General features: G+C 41.8%; 1 protein-coding gene across 3 annotated transcripts in view; it reads right to left on the bottom strand.

Moving 5' to 3' along the window:
- The window catches only part of LOC139420424 (zinc finger protein 438-like), a 94,679-nt gene extending 76,649 nt beyond the window's left edge, over nucleotides 1-18,030 (bottom strand). For 2 of the 3 annotated variants that reach the window (XM_071170536.1, XM_071170537.1), the window contains exon 1: nucleotides 17,932-18,018. The gene's annotated coding sequence lies outside the window, so the exon portion shown is untranslated. Of the gene's footprint in view, nucleotides 1-17,931 lie in introns of all 3 variants that reach the window. The other variant, XM_071170535.1, reaches the window with a different exon arrangement.
- Nucleotides 18,031-23,939: the final 5,909 nt, after the last annotated feature.

The following is a 23,939-nucleotide window of genomic DNA, read 5'->3' as shown; positions in this document are numbered from 1 at the left end:
CCCGCCCCTGACGCAGAGTACCCGCGCTGGGGAACGTCTGAGTAATGGCAGGGTAACCTGATCCAGCCAGAGGAGGAGGTGGTAGGGAGGGGGAGTGAGCTAATCTGACGCCTAAATCATAGCAGGAGGATGGAGGGAGAGAGGTAACGAGAGAGAGAAAGAATGGGAGGAGGCCTGGAGACAGGAGGATGAAAGTAAACTAAACTTCTCCCTCCTGCCTCTGAGCACACGTACGTGCCACACCCACTGCTGGGCTAGGGAGTTACACAGAGATGAAAGGGAGTGGGCATGGAATTCAACCTTACTGCATGCAATGTCACATCATGTCACTGACATATTTCAATACAAAATGCCTACATGAAACGAACTCGATGTAAGTTCTCCAATGCTTGCGCTATTAAATGACTTAGCAGGCATGGATTAGAAAAATATGAAAGCCAAGGTAAGTTGCTAGCTAGCATTAAACTGGTCTTATAAAAAACAATCAATCATAATCACTAGTAAATTACACATGGTTGATGATATTACTAGATATTGTCTAGCGCGTCCTGCGTTGCATATAATCTGACTTAGCGTACAAGCATCTAAGCATCTGACTGAGCGGTGGTAGGCAGAAGCAGGCGCGTAAACATTCATTCAAACAGCACTTTTGTGCGTTTTGCCAGCAGCTCTTCGTTGTGCGTCAAGCATTGCGCTGTTTATGACTTCAAGCCTATCAACTCCCGAGATGAGACTGGTGTAACCAAAGTGAAATGGCTAGCTAGTTAGCGCGCACTAATAGCATTTCAAAACGTCACTCACTCTGAGCCTTCTAGTAGTTGTTCCCCTTGCTCTGCATGGGTAACTCTGCTTCGATGGTGGCTGTTGTCGTTGTGTTGCTGGTTCGAGCCCAGGGAGGAGCAAGGAGAGGGACGGAAGCTATACTGTTACACTGGCAATACTAAAGTGCCTATAAGAACATCTAATAGTCAAATGTTAATGAAATACAAATGGTATAGAGGGAAATAGTCCTATAATAACTACAACCTAAAACTTCTTACCTGGGAATATTGAAGACTCATGTTAAAAGGAACCACCAGCTTTCATATGTTCTCATGTTCTGAGCAAGGAACTGAAACATTAGCTTTCTTACATGGCACATATTGCACTTTTACTTTCTTCTCCAACACTTTGTTTTTGCATTATTTTAACCAAATTGAACATGTTTCATTATTTACTCGAGGCTAAAGTGTACATTCAGTATTGTTGTAGTTGTCATTATTACAAATAAATAAAATAAATAAATTGTAAAAAAAAAAAATTAAAAAAAAAAATCGGTCGACCTCTAATCTCTACCACAGCGGCTTTCTTGTCATATCCTAACTATCAAGGTATTCTCTTCTCTGCTTCTCCTCACCGGTGACCCAGTCATCATTACAGCCTTTCCCTTGACTCCTTCCTTACTAAACAGAGCTTTGAGTTTACATTATGAGAAACGGTTTCATTTCACGTGCTCGCAGTCCAGCTAGGTGCCTTTATGACTGAAACAGGACGTTGCGAGGTTGTGAGCCTGCGTCCTTTCAGCTTTCTCATGTTGTTATTACAACTTCATTATTGAACACCGGACACACGGCTTCCTCTTATCAACTGATGGTGGCTCAGAACTGGCGCCAGAGAACGTGATTATTACATGGAAATACAGTATGCTCAACCTATTACTGGACAATGAACCACTGAAATACTGAAGTGGCTTACTAAGCATAACGCGTCACATACACTGACTATACCAAACATTAGGAACACCTTCTTAATATTGAGTTGCAACCCCTTTTGCCCTCAGAACAGCCTCAAGTCGTCGGGGCATGGACTCTACAAGATGTCGAAAGCATTCCACAGGGATGCTGGCTGATGTTGACTCCAATGCTTCCCATAGTTCTGTCAAGTTTGCTGGATGTCCTTTGGGTGGTGGACCATTCTTGATACACACGGGATACTGTTGAGCGTGGAAAAACCCAGCAGCGTTGCAGTTCTTGACACAAATCGGTATGCATGGCACGTACTACCCAGTGGTGTAAAGTACTTAAGTAAAAATACTTGAAAGTACTACTTTAGTATCTGTACATTACTATTTATATGACAACTTTTACTTTACTACATTCCTAAAGAAAATAATATACTTTTTACTTCATACATTTTCCCTGACACCCAGAAGTACTCAAAATACATGTTGAATGCTTAGAAGGACAGAAATTCTAAAATTCACCCACTTATGAAGAGAACATCCCTGGTCATCCCTGCTGCCTCTGATCTGGCAGACTCACTAAACACATGCCTTGTTTATAAATGATATCGGACTGTTGGAGCGTGCACCTGGCTATCTGTAAATTTAAATAAACAAAAATATGATGCCGTCTGGTTTGCTTAATATAAGAAACTTGAAATGATTTATACTTTTACTTTTGATAGCTACGTATATTTCAAACCAAATACTTTAACATGTATCCTAGGCCTACTGGTTGTATGAATTTGGGATCTCTCCCCCCACAACTGTCCCAGAGTCTGTTTGGAATAGGCCATTTCTTTCTCGATAAGCTGACCAATAGAATAGGTTAACTTTTCTACTATGGGGGATAGTAGATTGATGGATTACTCATCTTGTTGAATGAGGAAAATTAGATATGGACAGGTATTCTAACATCGTCAAAGTGCACGTTAGAATTGGGTAAGAAGGACTGGACATCGTTGCATCCTCGACTTGCATGTTCTGTTAATATGAATGACGATAATCTAAAAATAGGATTTCTGTCATTCTGAGCACTGTGGTTGGACGCCCTAACCAGGTTATGCACCTAATGCATATGGGTCCGGCAGATTTCTCAAATTTCTGGTAAATTAAAATGTTGCCGGGTCAAATGTCCGGCGCCACATTTTCCTAACAGAAACCCGCTACTACAGTTCAAAAAGCACTTAAATACGGTCTTGCTCATTCACCCTCTGAATGGCACACATACACAATCCATCTCTCAACTGTCTCAAGGCTTAAAAATTATTCTTTAACCGGTCTCCTCCCCTTCGTCGACACGGATTTAACAAGCGACATCAATAAGGGATCATAGCTTTCACCTGGTCTGTCATGGAAAGAGCAGATGTTTATAATGTTTTGTATACTCAGTGTATAAAGCAACTCCATTAAAAGTGCACATCAGAAACTGACACGTTCTTGTCAGAAGGTTGACCCACGTTCACGTCACACAATGTCAACTGTCACCATAAATACACGTCCAAGCAACGTCCATTCCTTTATTACGAAGTCAGGAAGCATCTTGAATTTAAAATGTCATTCCCTATTTTCTAGGAAGCACAATTTAGGCCTAACTAGTGACTGACTGAAACATTCACTAGACTATTTCTGTACCTGTACCACATCCAGCCATCCACAACATGGACCTTATTCATTATTCAGACTTATATGCACTTTCCTTTTCCTCTGACAAGCTGTTCTTATGCAGGCCTGAATAGATATTAAGGCCTTCTGGTTAAGGTAGGGCTGAGTGAAAACATCTTCCAGGTAGAAAACATCTTGAGGTAGGTCAGGTTGGTCAAGTTATTTTACAGATGTTTTCATCGTTCAAGCTGATAAGCAAAAGAGACTTGAGGGAAATCCAGCAAAGAAATTGTAGGCTATATAATTTTGGCAAAATGTTAATAATGGATTGGATTTACCATTTAGTAAAATGTGCATTTCTAAGAAAAACTTGATGTCCCATTTGACAGCAAGATTACAACCTCAATGACCATAATATTGAGAATACATTACACATAAAATACAGAATGTACTGTATATGGATGTGTATACTTTGGCATGTAGGTATAGTCTCACCTTGCATAGCAGCTCTCAGTTCATACCATGATATGATACTTCTCCCATACAGCCTAACTATTCTCCAGAACCGACCTCCCGTCTTCTATCATAAAGACTTGGCACGCGTCTAACATGCCTTCGTGTTCTTTCAACAATAAAACACAAGGGTGAGCTTTATCATTTAAAATGTCTACAGAGTTGAGATGAGCAGAGCTAAGCATAAATTCACTCTTCGTTCTTGCAACAAATAGGCGATACCGACATAATTCACTGGAATTATTAAATAAAACAGACAAGTTTCTTTCAACCCTCACCCCCTCCCCCTCCCGTTCCCCTCACTCAGCCCTCTCCCCTCACTCACCCCTCTCCCCTCACTCACCCCTCTCCTGTCTTCTCCTCTCACCACATGTGAAACCACACTGTAGCTCCTAACATGCCAAAGTAAGCGCTCCACATCTTTCAAACAGAGTGTGTTTACAATAGATCAGAGTTCCACACTTCCACTGTACTCTATTGGACTTTATTAATAAAATAAAACAGAGGGAATCCCTTTTTTAATGTAACATGATACACAAGAAATGCATGACCAAAAGTATGTGGACACCTACTCGTCAAACAACTAATTCCAAAATCACGGGCATTAATATAGAGTCGGTCCACCATTTACTGCAATAACAGCCTCCGCTCTTATGTCTTAAGGGAAGGCTTTCCACTAGATGTTGGAACATTGCTGTGGGGACTTGCTTCCATTCAGACAAGAAAATTATTGAAGTCGGGCACTGGTGTTGGGTGATTAGGCCTGGCTTGCAGTCGGTGTTACAATTCATCCCAAAGGTGTTTAAAAGGGGTTGAGGTCAGGGTTCTGTGCAGGCCAGTTAAGTTCTTCCACACCGATCTCGAGAAACCATTTCTGTATGGACCTCGCTTTGTGCACAGGGGCATTGTCATGCCCCCCACATTTAAGTGCCTTCCCCAAACTGTTGCTACAAAGTTGGAAGGACAGAATCATCAAGAATGTAAATTGTATGCTATAGCATTACGATTTTCCTTCACTCGAACTAAGGGGACCAAACCATGAAAAACACTCCCAGATCATTATTCCTCCTCCACCAAACATTACAGTTGGCACTATGTATTGGGGCAGGTAGCGTTGCCCTGGCATCCGCCAAACCCAGATTCATCCATCGGACTGCCAGATGGTGAAGCCTGATTCATCACTCCAGAGAAACCATTTCCACTGCTCCAGAGTCCAACGGCGGCGACCTTAACATCACTCCAGCCGCCGACGCTTGGCAGTGCGCATGATCTTAGGCTTGTGTGCGGCTACTCGGCCATGGAAACCCATTTCATGAAGCTACGGACGAACAGCTCGTGCCCACGTTTCTTCAAGATGCAGTTTGGAACGCTCTAGTGAGTGTTGCATCTGAGGACCGATGATTTTTACACGCTACGCACTTCAGCACTCGGCAGTCCCGTTCTGTGAGCTTGTGTGGCCTACCACTTCTCCGCTGAGCCGTTGGTGCCCCTAGACGTCTCCACTTCACAATAACACCACTCTCAACTGACCAGGGCAGCACTAGCAGGGCAGATATTTGACAAACGGACTTGTTCGAAAGGTAGAATCCAATAACGGTGCCACGATGAAAGTCACTGAGCTATTCAGTAAGGCCATTGTACAGTCAATTTTTGTCTATGGTGAATGCATGGCTGTGTGCTCAATTTTATACACCTGTCAGCAATAGGTGTGGCTGAAATAACCGAATCCACTAATTTGAAGGGGTGTCCACATATACACACACACACACATACACACAGTGGGGCAAAAAAGTATTTAGTCAGCCACCAATTGTGCAAGTTCTTCCACTTAAAAAGATGAGAGGCCTGTAATTATCATCATAGGTACACTTCAACTATGACAGACAAAATGAGAAAACAAAAAAAATCTAGAAAATCACATTGTAGCATTTTTTATGAATTTATTTGCAAATTATGGTGGACAATAAGTATTTGGTCAATAACAAAAGTTTCTCAATACTTTGTTATATACCCTTTGTTGGCAATGACAGAGGTCAAACGTTTTCTGTAAGTCTTCACAAGGTTTTCACACACTGTTGCTGGTATTTTGGTTGATTCCTCCATGCAGATCTCCTCTAGAGCAGAGATGTTTTGGGGCTGTTGCTGGGCAACATGGATTTTCAACTCCCTCCAAAGATTTTCTATGGGGTTGAGATCTGGAGACTGGCTAGGCCACTCCAGGACCTTAAAATGCTTCTTACGAAGCCACTCCTTCGTTGCCCGTGCAGTGTGTTTGGGATCATTGTCATGCTGAAAGACCCAGCCACGTTTCATCTTCAATGCCCTTGCTGATGGAAGGAGGTTTTCACTCAAAATCTCACGATACATGGCCCCATTCATTCTTTCCTTTACACGGATCAGTCGTCCGTCCTGGTCCCTTTGCAGAAAAACAGCCCCAAAGCATGATGTTTCCACCCCCTTGCTTCACAGTAGGTATGGTGTTCTTTGGATGCAACTCAGCATTCTTTGTCCTCCAAACAAAACGAGTTGAGTTTTTACCAAAAAGTTATATTTTGGTTTCATCTGACCATATGACATTCTCCCAATCTTCTTCTGGATCATCCAAATGCTCTCTAGCAAACTTCAGACGGGCCCGGACATGTACTGGCTTAAGAAGGGGGACACGTCTGGCACTGCAGGATTTGAGTCCCTGGCGGCGTAGTGTGTTACTGATGGTAGGCTTTGTTACTTTGGTCCCAGCTCTCTGCAGGTCATTCACTAGGTCTCCCCGTGTGGTTCTGGGATTTTTGCTCACCGTTCTTGTGATCATTTTGACCCCACGGGGTGAGATCTTGCGTGGAGCCCCAGATCGAGGGAGATTCAGTGGTCTTGTATGTCTTCCATTTCTTAATAATTGCTCCCACAGTTGATTTCTTCAAACCAAGCAGCTTACCTATTGTAGATTCAGTCTTCCCAGCCTGGTGCAGGTCTACAATTTTGTTTCTGGTGTCCTTTGACAGACAGCTCTTTGGTCTTGGCCATAGTGGAGTTTGGAGTGTGACTGTTTGAGGTTCTGGACAGGTGTCTTTTATACTGATAACAAGTTCAAACAGGTGCCATTAATACAGGTAACGAGTGGAGGACAGAGGAGCCTCTTAAAGAAGAAGTTACAGGTCTGTGAAAGCCAGAAATCTTGCTTGTTTGTAGGTGACCAAATACTTATTTTCCACCATAATTTGCAAATTCATAAAAAATCCTACAATGTGATTTTCTGGATTTTTATTTCTCATTTTGTCTGTCATAGTTGTAGTGTAGCTATGATGACAATTACAGACCTCTCTCATCTTTTTAAGTGGGAGAACTTGCACAATTGGTGGCTGACTAAATACTTTTTTGCCCAACTCTATAATATCACAATATGTTTTCACATTTTGGACTGTCTTTTATGTTGTTGAATAATACAAGTTCTAAATTTGCTTTATGAGTAGTGTGTGACCCCAGGGTGAAAACACATTCTAAGTGATTTCAATGGGTCTCTCTCCATTCTGATCTTTTTCACTGAACAGTATAAAACAAACTCCTAGGGGACCCTATTATCTTTGGCTACATTAAATGTTTAATCTTAGCTACTTCGCCTATTCCTCTTTTGATTTAAAAGATACTGTTGCACAAACAACCTGCTGATTTAGGGCTACACCATCACTGGTACCAGGCTGTATAACTAGCTACATTTAATGTGACTCAGTACATTTTATTAGCTAGCCAGCTAACTAGCGATTAGCATTTTTTACATTTATTTTACCTTTATTAAACTAGGCAAGTCAGTTAACAAATTCATATTTACAATGTTGGCCTAGGAACTGTGGGTTAACTGCCTTGTTCAGGGGTAGAACGACAGATTTTTACCTCAGGAATTCGATTTAGCAACTTTTCGGTTACTGGCCCAAAGCTCTAACCACTAGGCTACCTGCCTCCCCAGGTAGCGGCCCAACAGGACTAGCTCTTTGCAGATGTAAGAAACACAAACTAATAGTGTAATTGTAGAACGCTGGTGGATTTATAATATATATATATAATACTTTTTTGCCCCACTGTATATATGAATGTATAGGGTATCATTAGCAACACATGCTATTCGTAGCTATGAAACATACAGGCTGTGGTCCAGTCGATAGAGAGATCAGAGTAGGCCTTTGTGTCCACATGCCGCTTCATGGAAAGCAAAATAAAAGCGATATGGTAAGGATATCACCCTGGAACACAACACAAACACGGAAGCTGACATCTTCATCGTTTGGTCTTGGGCTAAGATTTTAAATGGCTGTTCCTTAGTGGAAAGTTCCCCCCTTTTCCATCCTGCCATCATAAATCCACCTCAGTGAATCACACTATAGGCCTCCCTCTCTTGGCGTGTCCTCAGAAACACTGAGTGTGCATATTCAATGTTTCTACTCACATTTATTCCTAGTCCAACTGCCATTCATCTGACTGAATTCAGTTATTTTCTCGGTCATCATGAAATAGGAAATGCTATGTTTTAAGGGGAACATGTTTACAACATCTATATTATAATATGCTGCTCATTCTAAGCTGCGGGAGGATCTACAATTTTTTACCGATTTCCTTCATTTTAGAATCAAAAGAAGCGTGCTGTCCTCTTACATTCCACTGGCAACTTTATAATGGGCTGGGTTATGAATTATTGTGTTTTTTTTATGGTTTCGGTGTTTGGAATGGCATGGTTATTATTGGAGATTCAACGGTCATACCGCAACTGATAAGCGTTTGTAGGCCAATTTTGAATCTGTTGAATGATGGCTAATTTAGCCTTGCTACAGAATTGTTAACAGGATACAGTTGAAGTCAGAAGCTTACATACACCTTAGCCAAATACATTTAAACTCAGTTCTTCACAATTCCTGACATTTAATCCTAGTAAAAATTCCCTGTCTTAGGACAGTTAGGATCACCACTTTATTTAAGAATGTGACATGTCAGAATAATAGTGTAGAGAGTGATTTATTTCAGCTTTGATTTCTTTCATCACATTCCCAGTGGGTCAGAAGTTTACATACACTCAATTAGTATTTGGTAGCATTGCCGTTAAATTGATTAACTGTTTTAACAACCTTCCCACAATAATTTGGGTGAATTTTGGCCCATTCCTCCTAACAGAGCTGGTGTAATGGAGTAAGGTGTGTAGACCTCCTTGCTCACACACGCTTTTTCAGTTCTGCCAACAAATTTTGTATTGGATTGAGGTCAGGGCTTTGTGATGGCCACTCCAATACCTTGACTTTGTTGTCCTTCCTGACTGATGTCTTGAGATGTTGCTTCAATATATCCACTTAATTTTCCTCTCTCATGATGCCATCTATTTTGTGAAGTGCACCAGTCCCTCCTGCAGCAAAGCACCCCCACCACCGTGCTTCACGGTTGGGGTTGTGTTCTTCAGCTTGCAAGCCACCCCCTTTTTCCTCCAAACATAACGATGGTCATTACGGCCAAACAGTTCTATTTAATTTTCAACAGACCAGAGGACATTTCTCCAAAAAGTATGATCTTTGTCCCCATGTGCAGTTGCAAACCGTAGTCTGGCTTTTGTATGGCGGTTTTGGAGCAGTGGCTTCTTCCTTGCTGAGCGGCCTTTCAGGTTATGTCCATTTAGGACTCGTTTTACTGTGGAGATAGATGCTGGAGGAAACATGTACAAAAGTATCTTCACAAGGTCATTTGCTGTTGTTCTGTAATTGATTTGCACTTTTTGCACCAAAGTACGTTCATCTCTAGGAGACAGAACACGTCTCCTTCCTGAGCGGTATGACGGCTGCGTGGTCCCATGGTGTTTATACTTGCGTACTATTGTTTGTACAGATGAACGTGGTACCTTCAGGCGTTTGAAAATTGCTCCCAAGGATGAACCAGACTTGTGGAGGTCTGCAATTTGATTCTGAGGTCTTGAGTGATTTATTTTGATTTTCCTATGATGTCAAGCTAAAGGCACAGTCAACTTAATGTATGTAAACTTCTGACCCACTGGAAATGTGATACAGTGAATTATAAGTGAAATCATCTGTTTGTAAACAATTGTTGGAAAAGTTAGTTGTGTCATGCACAAAGTAAATGTCCTAACCGATTTGCCAAAACTATAGTTTGTTAACAAGAAATGTGTGGAGTGGTTGAAAAACGAGTTTTAATGACTCCAACCTAAGTGTATGTAAACTTCCGACTTCAACTGTACGTGATTCTCCATACCCGTTACAGGTTCACTAATGGAAAGCCTTGCATGGAATTTTTCAATTAACTTGTTAATGGCGATACTTTCTTCATTCTCGAATCTCTGAAAAAAGGCATCTTAGAAATGTCTGTGCCCAGTTGCAGGTGGTTCTACAAAAAAAACAGTGAAAACTCGAGAGATATTAAATCGACGCTTTGCACAGAGTGAGGAGTTCCCTTGCCATTTTAGCTGACGGCAGGTTAGTAACTTTTGTAACAAAATTATTTTATTGTGCCTGTCCGGTTGCACACAGACTTTTATGGTCACACAAGGTGCCACTGGTGGATTCAAAACGAGTAGCCTAACAGTTATTTACATGGCCACAGTTGCATTTTTAAACAACAGTATTTTTCTGTACGAAATCAATCTTATGTAAACATAGGGTGACAGTGAGCAAAATAACCACGGACGGGAAGTTGACAATGGCTTATTATTAATAAGCATAAATAAACTATTTCTATTTGCAGTCCTCAAATTCATTTTTTTAAATGTTACCTTTATTTATACAGGTTTTTGCTCATTGAGATAATATCTCTTTTCCAAGAGAGACCTGCTCCAATAGCAGCAGGGTGAACAACGTTTCAGACAAAACAAACTACATACACGAACACAACATTAAACAAAACCATAAACACACATACAGTACAACAATTACATATTACATTCAAAACACAAACATCTTGACTAAAAACAGCTGGCCTAAAAACAATTACACTCTTCTATGATATATACAGTGCCTTGCGAAAGTATTCGGCCCCCTTGAACTTTGCGACCTTTTGCCACATTTCAGGCTTCAAACATAAAGATATAAAACTGTATTTTTTTGTGAAGAATCAACAAGTGGGACACAATCATGAAGTGGAACGACATTTATTGGATATTTAAAACTTTTTTAACAAATCAAAAACTGAAAAATTGGGCGTGCAAAATTATTAGTCTAACTTCCATAACAGATTTCCTTAACATCAAGCGTGAGGATAAAAATACATGTTACGGGGGAGCAATGATGTCTGCGGCTAGGTGTAGGAGGCGGGGGTCTAGTTGATCAGGGCCAGGGGATTTTTTTTTTTTAAATCAATTTCTTTCAGGGCTTTACACACTTCTGAAACAGAGAAGAATGAAAAGGAGAACCTGGTGAAGGAGTGCACAGGGATGTCAGGTAAATTTATAGGGGGCTCAATTATACCTTTGACCTTTTCAAATAAACTGCCTGCGTCTAAAAAAATGCTGGTTCAAGGCTTTCAGAACAGAGGTTCTCCTAGTTACAATCTGTGTGTCGACCAACAATTGTTTAGGAAGCTGTGTATCTTTTCTGCACTCCAAACCTTTCACTACTTGCCAAAATTTTGATGGATTATTAACATTTTGTGAAGTAGATTTCAGGTATTTGTCCGCTTTCAATTTACGGATCATAGCCACACCCATATTTCGAAGACGTTTAAAAGCCATCCAATCATCTGCCAAACCAGTCCCTCTTGCTTTAGTCCACATAGCATTTCGTTCCCTTATGACTTTTGTAAGTTCCTTAGTAAACCAAGGGTTCTCTCTGCCTTTAATCCTGATTTTTTTTAAAAGGGGCATGCCTATTGCATACATCCTGGAATGTGTTGTGGAAGTAAGAAAAGGCTAGTTCAACATCAGGGATTAATTCCATTCTATTCTATTCAATGCTAGATACATCATGTAAAAAACCTTGAATATCAATACACTTCCAGTTTCTTTTCATAATAACACAAGGATATTTCTTAGGAATTTTACCATCTCTCACAGGCAATAGTACAGTGATCACTTGTCATTTGCAAAAATACCAGAAGCATTAAAACGATGAGTAGTATTGGTTAAAATCAAATCAATCAAAGAGGATTTCAGAGGAAATTTTATATTCAACCGAGTTACACTGTTGACAATCTGAGTGAGATTGTAGGTATTGCACAGAATTTTAAATTGATCAGAGCTCGATGTTAGCCAGTCCTGATTCAGATCACCCATCAGGACAAACTCAGAATTGACATTCTGTGATAACAATTTGAAAATACAATCCAGAGCCAACAGTAGCAGATGGAGGTCTAGAACAGCAAGATACAACAATATTTAATTCAATACAACCTAATTAACCAGATCCAATGATCTACCACCCACAAGGCGGGTTGCCGCTAGTGCAAGGGGTGGGCAAAGTACTTTTTTCTCCGCAATTGGTAGTTACAACCTTGTCCATACGGAAGCAGCAGCGATGGGACTCGGGAGAGGCAAAGGTCGAGAGCCGTGCCTCCTCCAAAACACGATCCAGCCAATCCGCACTGCTTCTTGATACAATGCCTGCTTAACCCGGAAGCCAGCCGCACCAATCTGTCGGAGGAAACACCGTGTCAGCGTGCACTGCGCCCGGCCCGCCGCAGGAGTCGCTAGTACGCGATGGGAACAAGGAAATCTTTGGCCTGACAAACCCTCTCCTACTCCAGACGACGCTGGACCAATTGTGCACCGCCTCATAGGTCTCCTAGTCACAGCCAGCTGTGACACAGCCTGGGATCAAACCCGGGTCTGCAGTGACGCTTCAAGCACTGCGATGCAGTGCCTTAGACCGCTGCGCCACCCAGGAGCCCCCCGCCCCAAAAATGCAGCTCTCAGTTGAATTTCAAAATCCCGAGCCAAAAAGTTTGCCCACCCCTGCGCTAGTGCATCATTATAAAATTGCACTAACAAATAGCATTATACCTTCCTGAGCAGAAGGGAGAAAGTGAAATCATCACATGAGAAAGGCCATACTACAGATGTGCATCCTATTTCACCTTTATTTAACCAGGTAGGCCAGTTGAAAACAAGTTCTCATTTACAACTGTGACCTGGCCAAGATAAAGGAAAGCAGTGCGACAAAAACAGATTTACACATGGGATAACCAAACATACAGTCAATAACACAATAGACAAATCTATGTACAGTTTGTGCAAATGTAGTAAGAGTAGGGCGGTAAGGCAATAAATAGGCCATAGTGGCAAAATAATTACAATTTAGCATTAACACTGGAGTGATAGATGTGCAGATGATGATGTGCAAGTGGAGATACTGGGGTGCAAAAGAGCAAAAAAAACAATATGGGGATGAGGTAGTTGGGCGGGCTATTGACAGATGGGCTGTGTACAGGTGCAGTGATCGGTAAGCTACTCTGACTGCTGATGTTTCTAGTTAGTGAGGGAGATAAGTCTCCAGCTTCAGTGATTTTTGCAGTTCGTTCCAATCATTGGCAGCAGAGAACTGGAAGGAAAGGCGGCCAAAGGAGCTGTTGGCTTTGGGGATGACCAGTGAAATATACCTGCTGGAGCGCATGCTATGGGTGGGTGTTGTTATGGTGACCAGTGAGCTGAGATAAGGCAGGGCTTTACCTAGCAAAGACTTATAGATGACCTGGAGCCAGGTGATTTGTAGCGAGGGCCAGCCAATGAGAGCATACAGGTTGCAGTGGTGGGTAGTATATGGGCCTTTGGTGACAAAACGGATGGCACTGTGATAGACTACATCCTATTTGCTGAGTAGTGTTAGAGGCTATTTTGTAAATAACATCACCGAAGTCAAGGATTGGTAAGATGGTGAGTTTTACGAGGGTATGTTTGGCAGCATGAGTGAAGGAGGCTTTGTTGCGAAATAGGAAGCCAATTCTACATTTAATTTTGGATTGGACATGCTTAATGTGAGTCTGGAAGGAGAGTTTAAAATCTAACCAGACACCTAGGTATTTGTAGTTGTCCACATATTCTAAGTCAGAACCGTCCAGAGTAGTGATGCTTGACGGGAGGGCCGGTGCAGGCAGCGATCGGTTGAAGAGCATGCATTTAGTTTTACTAGCAGTTGGATGCAATGGAAGGAGTGTTGTATGGCATTGAAGCTCATTTGGAGGTGTGTTAACACAGTGTCCAAAGAAGGGCCAGATGTATACAGAATGGTGTCATCTGCGTAGAGGTGGATCAGAGAATCACCAGCAGCAAGAGCGACATCATTGATATATACAGAGAAGAGAGTCGGCCCGAGAATTGAACCCTGTGGCAACTCCATAGAGACTGCCGGAGATCCGGACAACAGGCCCACCAATCTGACAAACTAAACTCTATCTGAGAAGTAGTTGTTGAACCAGGCGAGGCAGTCATTTGAGAAACCAATGCTATTGAGTCTGCCAATAAGAATGCGGTGATTGACAGTCGAAAACCTTGGCCAGGAAATTATCGGCGATCTGTTTGTTAACTTGGCTTTCGAAGATTTTAGAAAGGCAGGGCTGGATGGATATAGGTCTGGAACCGTTTGGATCTAGAGTGTCTCCCCCTTTGAAGAGGGAGATGACCGCGGCAGCTTCCCAATCTTTAGGGATCTCAGACGAGACGAAAGAGAGGTTGAACAGGCTAGTAATAGGGGTTGCAACAATTGTGGTGGATAATTTTAGAAAGAGAGGGTCCAGATTGTCTAGCCCAGCTGATTTGTTGGGGTCCAGATTTTGCAGCTGCTTCAGAACATCAGCTGTCTGGATTTGGGTGAAGGAGAAGCAGGGGGGGGGGGGGGGGGGGGGGGGGGGGTTTGGGCAGGTTGCTGAGGGGGGTTCAGATTAGAGGTCGACCGATAAGGATTTTTCAACACTGATACCGATTATTGGAGGACCAAAAAAGCTGATACCGATTAAATCGTCCGATTTTAAAAAAAGTGTAATAATGACAATTACAACAATACTGAATTAACACTTATTTTAACTTAATATAATACATCAATAAAATCAATTTAGCCTCAAATAAATAATGAAACATGTTCTATTTGGTTTAAATAATGCAAAAACAAAGTGATGGAGAAGAAAGTAAAAGTGCAATATGTGCCATGTAAGAAAGCTAACGTTTAAATTCCTTGCTCAGAACATGAGAACATATGAAAGCTGGTGGTTCCTTTTAACATGAGTCTTCAATATTCCCAGGTAAGAAGATTTAGGTTGTAGTTATTATAGGACTATTTCCCTCTATACCATTTGTATTTCATTAACCTTTGACTATTGGATGTTCTTATAGGCACTTTAGTATTGCCAGTGTAACAGTATAGCTTCCGTCCCTCTCCTCGCTCCTCCCTGGGCTCAAACCAGGAACACAACGACAACAGCCACCCTCGAAGCAGCGTTACCCATGCAGAGCAAGGGAAACAGCCACTCCAAGACTCAGAGCGAGTGACGTTTGAAACGCTATTAGCGTGTGCTAACTAGCTAGCCATTTCACTTCGGTTATACCAGCCTCATCTCGGGAGTTGATAGGCTTGAAGTCATAAACAGCGCAATGCTTGACGCACAATGAAGAGCTGATGGCAAAACGCAAAGAAAGTTCTGTTTGAATGAATGTTTATGCACCTGCTTCTGCCTACCATCGCTCAGTCAAATACTTAGATACTTGTATGCTCAGTCAGATTATATGCAACACAGAACACGCTACATAATATCATCGACCATGTGTAGTTAACTAGTGATTATGATTGATTGATTGTTTTATAAGATAAGTTTAATGCTAGCTAGCAACTTACCTTGGCTTACTGCATTCGCGTAACAGGCAGTCTCTCTTGTGGAGTGCAACGAGAGAGAGGCAGGTCGTTATAGCGTTGGACTAGTTAACTGTAAGGTTGCAAGATTGGATCCCCCGAGCTGACATGGTGAAAATCTGTCGTTCTGCCCCTGAACGAGGCAGTTAACCCACCGTTCCTAGGCCGTCATTGGAAATGAGAATGTGTTAACTGACTTGCCTAGTTAAATAAAGACTAAATAAAGGTGTAAAAAAATAAAAAATAAAAAAAATACAAAATAAAAATCGGCCAAATCGGTGCCCAAAAATACCGATTTCAGATTGTTATGAAAACTTGAAATCGGCCCCAATTAATCGGCCATTCCGATTAATCGGTCGACCTCTAGTTCAGAGCTGTTGGCCGGGGTAGGGGTAGCCAGGTGGAAAGAATGGCTGGCCGTAGAAAAATGCTTATTGAAATTCTCAATTGTCGTAGATTTATCGGTGGTGACAGTGTTTCCTAGCCTCAGTGCAGTGGGCAGCTGGGAGGAGGTGCTCTTATTTTCCATGGACTTTACAGTGTCCCAAAACTTATTGGAATTAGTGCTACAGGATGCAAATTTCTGTGTGAAAAAGCTAGCCTTTGCTTTCCTAACGGACTGTGTATATTGGTTCCTGACTTCCCTGAAAAGTTGCATATCACAGGGGCTATTCGATGCTAATGCAGTACGCCACAGGATGTTTTGTGCTGGCAGTCAAGTCAGGAGTGAACCAGAGGCCGTTCTTAGTTCTACATGTTTTGAATGGGGCATGCTCATTTAAAGAACAACCAGGCATCCTCTACTGACGGGATGAGGTCAATATCCTTCCAGGATAACGGGGCCAGGATTGATCAGAAAGGCCTGCTTGCTGAAGTATTTTAGGGAGCATTTGAGTGATGAGTGGTGGTCGTTTGACCGCGGACCCATTACGGACACAGGCAATGAGGCAGTGATCGCTAAGATCCTGGTTGAAGACAGCAGAGGTGTATGTGGAGGGCAAGTTGGTCAAGATGAGGGTGCCCATGTTTACGGATTTAGGGTTGTACATGGTAGGTTCCTTGATCATTTGTGTGAGATTGAGGGCATCTAGCTTAGATTGTAGAACGGGCCGGGGTGTTAAGCATATCCCAGTTTAGGTCACCTAAAAGTAAGAACTCTGAAGATGGATGGGGGGCAATCAATTCACATATGGTGTCCAGGACACAGCTGGGGGCTGAGGGGGGTCTATAACAAGTGACAACAGTGAGCGACTTATTTCTGGAAAGGTGGATTTTTAAAAGTAGAAGCTTGAACTGTTTGGGCACAGACCTGGATAACAAAACAGAACTCTGCAGGCAACTCCACCCCCTTTGGCAGTTCTATCTTGACGGAAAATTATGTAGTTGGGGATGGAGATTCAGAATTTTTGGTGGCCTTCCTATTTTCTCTTCTTATAAAACCACTCATGGCACAAGTAGTGAACGTTTCTATTTAGAATTTTTCTACAAATTATTCAATTTGCCTATTCACTCGTGGCACTGGGGATTAGTCTACAGGCCACTATCAGTTCCACTGTATCTCTCTGGCACCTGCGCAGTTAGATGTAACCATGCAGTTACATGATTCCTACCATATTGCTTTTCCAATTCCAAATACGAATAGCAAAATATAGCTAGTCTGTTTTCTAATGTTGGCTGATCGTGAAGGTGCCGTGGACAAAATACTGGCCTATATGACAGTTCCCACAGCCCCAAAATCACAAACCCTGCCTAATTTCTACAATTTGTCTTCTTAAAATGTGATTTAAACCTAACATTAACCCCACTGTTAACCTGTATGCCTAACCTAAAATTAAGACCAAAAGTCAACAACAAAATGACTTTGTGGCTGTGGTAACTAGAGGAAACCCCAATGCATTATGACATGAGTTGATACATGACCTAGTCTACTGTAGCTAAATGCATGACACAAAAATAATATGCACGACTTTCATGTTTGAAAATCAGTGGAAAGCACACATTCACAGCTATTTCGCACACCTAAACACACAGGTTGTACACTGGTAGCGTGTGTTTTTCCTGACATACAATGTTATGAAAAGGCCAAAGAAGCCTGCTATCGCTCCCTCTGTATCCTTACTTTCCTATTGGCTGAAATTAACATCGTAATATCATTGCCCAACAAGCTCATTACCATTGGGATTTATTTTCTATTGCCAACGGTGAAAGGCTTAGAACAAATTGTAGAGTTACTTTCAGACATCTCACCTGTATCCCCAGTTGTTTTGGAGGCTTCTTCGTTAATTTGTCAATTGCGACATATTCATTTCTTGTAGAACGGCAGATCTTCATAACTGTTTGTCTACAGCCATTTTGAGCTGTACCTCGAGCTAAGGATGACGGGGGAGAGAGTAGTAAGTCGCTGCTCTTTCAATCAAAATCTTACTCAAATTTATGTTGGTAATAGTCAGACAAGTAGAAACTGAAAACATAGTTTGAATTTATTTCAATATTTTTCATGCATTTTGTAAAGAATGGAATGTGTTGCAAGCGCATAGTTCCCGAACCCCCCTTTTTGAGTGAAATGGTATGTCTCTTAGAATACTGGGTTAGCTCGTCAAATGTAGCCAATCAGCGACGTTGAAATGTAAGCCTCCAAATTATCAATATAAACAGGACTTGACGATTGAAAGTACAGTAGAGGTATGATGCTAAAAAAAAATGCAGACTTATTTAATCTTCAACCAGTATTTGATGAACAGCCCTGCAATGCTCTGTGCTCCCGGTCAAGATCTGCGCATACACAATATAATAAGTAGCCTATGCTGTCCTATCTTAGAATGAAATGTGAGTTTCACATAGGCATGGGTTGTGTTACTGTAGTTGGACCGCAAACAGTTTGGGCGTAGTCATTCTTTTTCATATTTTTCTATTACACAATACAGTAGGTTATATCAAATTAGGAGAATCCTTATTTTGTGTTACAGCAGTAATAGTAGTAGTATATTAGTAGGCTATTCTGATGACAGTTTCCATTATAGAAGCACACCATGTTGCTTCTGCAATGTGTAGGCTATTCTGTTCCACAAACAAACAACTCCCCGATGGTGTAGAACAATATGCTGCTGCCTCCCTGGATGTATTCAAGCATGATGTTATTAGTTTTGCTGGGATCAGAGTCACTTCAGGCTACACATGTCCTGTTCAGTTAACCACTGTCACAGCCTGTAGTGTATGGTCCCTGGCAGGTGGTGTTGCTCACTGCTGTGGCGGTGTAGTGAGGCAGAGCGAGAGAGGCTTTTCACAGTCTGAAGAATCGCCTTCACACACACGCATGCACATGCATGCGCACACACATTCTCTCGCTCAGTCACACATGCAAAATATAGTGTTACAGGTGTTATTATCGAATACACATATTACTGGCTGAAGCATGGTTTTCTTCCTATAGGATGTTGTTTCTGTTGGTGCAACGCAGTTACAGGTAGTGTATAATGAATGATGTGGTGCTGTGTTGTTATATTTCATGCTGATTGCGGACCAGAGGCAGCTTATCAATATTTCACATCTCCCAGAGCAGGAAGTGAAAAATATAGGTGACTAGCTTCTAATGAAATACTGAGGAAGCATAAATGTTTCCCTCAAACATACTGTATTATTGACCGAGAACAGATAACTATGCACAGAGATCCTATTAAATTACTAATATGTTTTAATATGTTACTATTGCCATTTGAGCAGGACCTGGCTTAGAGGTCCTGTGCCTATGAACAATAGACTTAAAACATTTGAAAGGTAGGTGGCACTTTACTCATTTTGGGGTTCAATACCTTAATCTTTGCTTCATTTGTATTTATTTATTTTTTGTAATTTAGCAGACCTTATCGAGAGCGACTTACAGGAGCAATTAGGGTTAAGTGCCTTGCTCAAGCACACATCGACAGATTTCTCACTTAGTCGGCTGTGGGATTTGAACCAGCGACCTTTCGATTATTGACCCAACGCTCTTAATCTGTAGGTGAAGGTAATTCTATTTACCTTCTTCACTAAATAGAATTAAGAATGGGCTGGGCTGTGGCAGTAATGACAGTATTGATCGGCTCACAGAAACCCTTTCAGGCTGGTAATCACAAAGCAGCTTCTGTGGATGGAGGGATAGGGTGAAGGAGGAGTGAGACAGACTGATATGTGGTTTGCCCATTTAGTCAGGTAATCCTTACCCCTTACGAGTCAGATACATGGCTACATAGCTGACTGATAGTGCACCATCTTACAGTGTACCTTTCTCTGCTCTTTATCTCACCACTATATCTCTCTCCAATCTGGAGCTTGTATCTCAGCCCAACTGCAGCCCCGCTACTTATGCTGAATGCCTGAATACAGCTTATATGCAATCAGCCATTCATGTCAATTAATTTGACCCAAAACAAGGGGTTACATTTCTTAGTCATTTTTTTTTTTTTTTGCAGCTTTATGGAGATAGAGGGCAAAGATTCCCATTCCAATTCTCTCTTACCATAAATACAAAATAATTTAGGCTCCAGAACCATGCTCATTATGTCAGTGTAGTGAAGAGGTTTGATGTTTTGAGATGAAATGCTTTAAGATTAAATATTCATTTTTTTTATATATATATTGGTTAATTATGTATTTATGTGTCCACTGTCAAGTTGAAACTCATGCTCCAGTGAGGGATGTTTCAGGCGTATGTTTATGCCAATGTTGCGGAATACATTTCTCCCTTATTATAGGATTTCTGAGGTAAACTCGTATGCAACCTTATGGAAATATTAAATGAGGAGAGTGCATAACACACCTCACTGGACACATTCTGTGAGTGTAATTATTTTGCCTCTATGGCCTATTTATTGCCTTGGCTCCCTACTCTTCTACATTTGCACACACTGTACATATATTTTTCTATTGTGTTATTGACTGTACGTTTGTTTATGTGTAACTCTGTGTTGTTGTTTTTGTCGCACTGCTTTGCTTTATCTTGGCCAGGTCGTAGTTGTAAATGAGAATATGTTCTCAACTGACCTACCTGGTTAAATAAAGGTGAAATAAATCAATATAAAATTATCCTGCACAACATCCTCTAAGGTGAATGTTTAGGTCTTTATTGAGCACATTCTAATAGGTCATTGTTGGCCGGCAAAATGTTGTCCCTTCTTTTATAATTCATCATGGAATATACTGTGATTCACTCAATTATTATTCATTTACTCTAGTATTATGGGTGGAACAAGCCATTTACTCTAGTATTATGGGTGGAACAAGCCATTTACTCTAGTATTATGGGTGGAACATGACATTTACTCTAGTATTATGGGTGGAACAAGTCATTTACTCTAGCATTATGGGTGGAACATGTCATTTACTCTAGCATTATGGGTGGAACATGTCATTTACTCTAGTATTATGAGTGGAACAAGTCATTTACTCTAGTATTATGGGTGGAACAAGTCATTTACTCTCGTGTTATGGGTGGAACAAGCCATTTACTCTAGTATGGTGGGTGGAACAAGTAATTTATTCTAGAATGGTGGGTGGAACAAGCCATTTACTCTAGTATTATGGGTGGAACAAGTCATTTACTCTAGCATTATGGGTGGAACATGTCATTTACTCTAGCATTATGGGTGGAACATGACATTTACTCTAGTATTATGGGTGGAACAAGTCATTTACTCTAGCATTATGGGTGGAACATGTAATTTACTCTAGTATTATGGGTGGAACATGTAATTTACTCTAGTATGGTTGGTGGAACAAGTCATTTACTCTAGCATTATGGGTGGAACATGTCAGTTACTCTAGTATGGTGGGTGGAACAAGTAATTAACTCAAGCATTATGGGTGGAACAAGTCATTTACTCTCGTGTTATGGGTGGAACAAGCCATTAACTCTAGTATGGTGGGTGGAACAAGTAATTTACTCTAGTATGGTGGGTGGAACAAGCCATTTACTCTAGTATTATGGGTGGAACAGGCCATTGACTCTAGTATTATGGGTGGAACAAGACATTTACTCTAGTATTATGGGTGGAACAAGCCATTTACTCTAGTATTATGGGTGGAACAAGTCATTTACTCTCATGTCATGGGTGGAACAAGCCATTTACTCTAGTATGGTGGGTGGAACAAATAATTTACTCTAGTATTATGGGTGGAACAAGGTGGAACCAGCCATTTACTCTAGTATGGTGGGTGAAACAACGAATTTACTCTAGAATTATGGGTGAAACAATTAATGAGATGATGGTTGAATTTTTAAGTATACACCTGTCTTTCTTTTTTTCTTTCTTTCTCCTCTTTCTCTCCTTTCTCTCTCTCTCACTCTCTCCTTTTTTTCTGTCTCTCTACTCCTCTCTTTCTCCTCCCAACGATGAAGTCAAGGCAAGGCAAGACGCCCTCTCTCAACCGCACTCTCCAGAGCTGTAAAACATTCCAATGAAACACTTTTCTCAACTTTTATTTTCAAGGTTGAGGTTGGGCTGCAAGACATTTTCAGTCAGTCGTAATGGTGTGAGTTTTGGTTTGTTGCTTGCTTTATTCAAATCCAATTATATTTGTCACATTTTTGTTTTTGCGTTCCAAATGCTAAGGGGTCAGTAAACAACCTGTCAAGTGCCTCAATATCGCTGAATAAAAAGGGTGTAGACTTTACAGTGAAATGCTAACTTACGAGCCCTTCCCAACGATGCAGTTTAAAAAATTCCACAACTAAAAATAGTAACACAACAGGAATAAAATACACAAACATTTAGCTATATACAGAGATAACAGTACCAGGATAGGGTCAATGCACACTGTCCGGGTCACCATTTATTGAACTATTAAGCAGTCTTATGGATATTTTAGCAGTCTTATGGCTTGGAGGTAGAAGCTATCTCAGGAACCTGTTGATCCGAGAGCCGATGCTCTGCCGGACAGTAGCAGAGTGAACATTCTATGGCTTGGGTGGCTCAAGTCTTTGGCAATTGTTTGGGCTTTACGCTGACACCGCCTGATATCGAGGTCCTGGATGGCAGGGAACTTAGCCCTGGGCCGTCAGCACAACCCTCTGTAGGGCTTTGCGGCCAAGCAGTTGCCATATCAAGTGGTGGTGCAGCTAGTCAAGATGCTCTCGATGGTGCAGTTGTAGAACTTTTTGAGGATCCGAGGGGAAGAGGCGCTGTCGTGTCCTCTTAACGACTGTGTGGGTGTGTGTGTACCATTTCAAATCTTTAGTGATTTGGACACAGAGGAACTTGAAGCTCTCGACCCGCTCCACTGCAGCCCTGTCGATGTGGATGATGGTGTGCTCTCCCCCTTTTTCCTATAGTCCACGACCAGCTTCTTGGTTTTATGGACGTTGATGGAGAGGCTGTCGTCCTGGCACCACACTGCCAATTCTCTGACCTCCTCCCTATAGGATGTCTCATCGCCGTCGGTGATCAGGTCTACCACTGTCATGCTGTCAGCAAACTTATTGATGGTGTTGGAATCGTGCGTGGCCATGCAGTCGTGGGTGAACAGGGAGTACAGGAGGGGACTAAGCATACGCCCCTGAGGGGCCCCCATGTTGAGGGTCAGCGTGGTGGAGGTGTTGTTGCCTACCCTCACCACCTTGGAGCGGCCCATCAGGAAGTCCAGGATCCAGTTGCAGAGGAAGATGTTCAGTCCCAGGGTCCCGAGCTTGGTAATGAGCTTGGAGGGGACTATGGTGTTGAACGCTCAGCTGTTGTCAATGAATCCCAGTCTCACATAGGTGTTCCTCTTTTTCAGTTGCGATAGAGAGCAGCGTGAAGTGCAATTGAGATTACGTAATCTGTCGATCTGTTTGGGCGGTATGCAAATTAGAGTGGGTCCATGGTGTCTGGGATGATGGTGTTGATGTGTGTCACGACCAGCCTTTCAAAGTCCTTCATAATTACAGATGTGAGTGCTACGGGACAATAGTAATTTAATCTGGTTACCTTGGAGTTCTTGGGAAAAGGGACAATGGTGGTCAGTTTGAAATATGTTGGGATTACAGACTAAAATGTAAACATAACAGGAGAGATTGAAGACTAAAATGTAAACATAACATGTCTGTGAAGACGCCTGGATTATATGTACACTGAGTATATCAAACATTAGAAACAACAACCCCCCCTTGCAGTCTTTGACACCAACAGGTGCGCCTGCGGCCTGGCACCTACCACGTTCAAAGGCACTTACATTTTTTGTCTTGCCCATTCACCCTCTGAATGGCACACATACCAATCCATGCCTCAATTGTCTCAAGGCTT

Source organism: Oncorhynchus clarkii, chromosome 11 (assembly GCF_045791955.1).
Source record: "Oncorhynchus clarkii lewisi isolate Uvic-CL-2024 chromosome 11, UVic_Ocla_1.0, whole genome shotgun sequence".
NCBI classification, from domain to species: Eukaryota; Metazoa; Chordata; class Actinopteri; order Salmoniformes; family Salmonidae; genus Oncorhynchus; species Oncorhynchus clarkii.
The sequence above is the reverse complement of the archived record's forward strand: the minus strand, read 5'-3'. Positions and strand labels throughout refer to the sequence as shown.